This window comes from Odontomachus brunneus, unplaced genomic scaffold, assembly GCF_010583005.1.
Source record: "Odontomachus brunneus isolate Ranch 3 - 2012 unplaced genomic scaffold, Obru_v1 Obru_scaffold_048, whole genome shotgun sequence".
Taxonomy (NCBI): Eukaryota; Metazoa; Arthropoda; class Insecta; order Hymenoptera; family Formicidae; genus Odontomachus; species Odontomachus brunneus.
This window is the reverse complement of record NW_022639498.1, coordinates 2,064,630-2,066,634: the sequence shown is the minus strand read 5'-3', so window position 1 is coordinate 2,066,634 and position 2,005 is coordinate 2,064,630.

Below are 2,005 nucleotides of genomic sequence, written 5' to 3'. Positions count from 1 at the left end.
GTTGATAGCCTGTTGAGTCGAATTGAAGGTCGATTTTTGTGCAATATCGACTTATTGTTTCAAAATTATTAACAATGTTTAAAATTCTTTAAATTTGTTGTAAATCATTTTTTTTTACTTTTCTTATTTCTCCTTACGTTCTCTTTTCTCTTTATCTTTTATTTTTTAACTTGAATTATATATTTTTGTTTTATTAATTGTATATATTAATAATAATAATTATACATACATATATAATAATAATTAATTATATATATATATATATATATATATATATATATATATATATATATATATATGTAGGGCCTCCGTCTTCGCGGGTTTCGCGATCTCTGCCGTGTGACGGACAGCAGCGTCGACCGCCGCAAGCAGCGACTCCAGCCGCGCGAATTGTTCGCGACTTCGCCGTGGCGCGACGCGAGTTCGATATAAGATCGATCCGAGCGTCGTCTATACAGCTGTGCGCTCCCGTGCTCGTTCTAGTCCGTTTTCGTCGAGTCGAGCTGAATCGTGTAGTCAAGTCTTTGTCTGCTTCCGTCCGTTGTGCGTTTCCGCACGAGCATCCAGGTCTCGTGGGTGCTCCAGTATCGTGCGTTTACTGCAAGAAGCGTCCGTTGTGTGCTCTGCCCTGCACGTGCGTAGTCCAGGTAGCATTCGTGCCGGCTCGTATCGCCGAGTCACGCGCACGTGCTCACCGCGTGCGTGGTGTGTAAGCAGACATTTTCCTTGTGTTCCGCGCGGGCACCCGGCTCTCGTGGGTGCCCCAGCGTCGTGCGTTCTACGCGGGTAGCGTTTACCGTGGAGCTCTGCCCTGGACGTGCGTGGTCCAGGTCGCAGTCGTGCCGGCTCGTATCGCCGAGTCACGCGCACGTGCTCACCGCATGCGTGACGTGTGAGCCGCCATTTTCTGTGTGTTCCGTGCAGGCTCTCTGTACGGGTGTATATCAGTTGGACACGGGGCAATTGGACACAGTCCAATCACAAGTCGCTGTTCCAAGGGACCCTACAAATGTCTCTAATCACACGGTGCTGTGATTGGTGTCCAAATGCACCGTGTCCAAGTGCACCGCTCCCCTCTGTACACGTGCGCACCGCGTGTGCGGTACATGAGCTGCCTTTGTTCGCGGCCGCGCGGGCTCTCGTCGAGCGTGACGTGTGCAGCAAGGCTGCGCTTCGCAGTGCCTTTTCGCGTTCCGCGCGGTCTCTCGTCGAGCGAGTCACGTGCAGCAAGGCTGCGCCCCGCAGGGGCCCTTTCGCGTGCAGCGCAATTCCTCGCGGCGTTTTGCCAGAAACAAATTGTTGTGTTAGTTTAGTGAGCGCGCTCTGGTCTCGCCCGTCCGACGTGTTGCGTATAGCACTCCGCGCGAGCGCACCGGCGTTTAATCTGTGTTCATTAGCATAAGTTAGAATAAATATCGCGTGTGCGAGTGAGCGGTTACCCGCCTTGTCTCGTGTCCTAGTCGGAGTTGGTCCAAGTGCGAGCGCGCATTATTGTTTGCTATTGTTTTCTTTGTGGGGAGTGAGAGGTTAGGTTAATAAACTGTTGACATTACGCATTTTCTTCTCTGCTTTATCGAGGCAGCTTGCCTGTTACCGTTCCTTCTCACCTTATTTATCCCTACATATATATATATTAGGTGAAGTAAAAAGTTCTGAGCGTTTTTTCGCTTTATTTCGACGATGAAATTAACATAGTTAGGATTATCCGATTTCGATCAAATATGCGCCGTTTTGTTCGGTTCGATAACTTTTGTCCATTTTGAAGGCAATTTCATAATTCCGCGATTGAAGAAGTCCTCGTCCCTATTGGTAAAAAACTTGACCAGCTCATTTTCACAAGCCTCTCTTGAGGCCAGTTTTGTACCATCAAGAAAATTTTGCAAATGCTTGAAAAGGTGATAATCGCTTGGAGCCAAGTCTGGACTATACGGCGGGTGCAACAGAACCTCCCATCCAAGCTCTCGGAGCTTCTGGCGCGTCGTTAATGATGTGTGCGGCCTGGCGT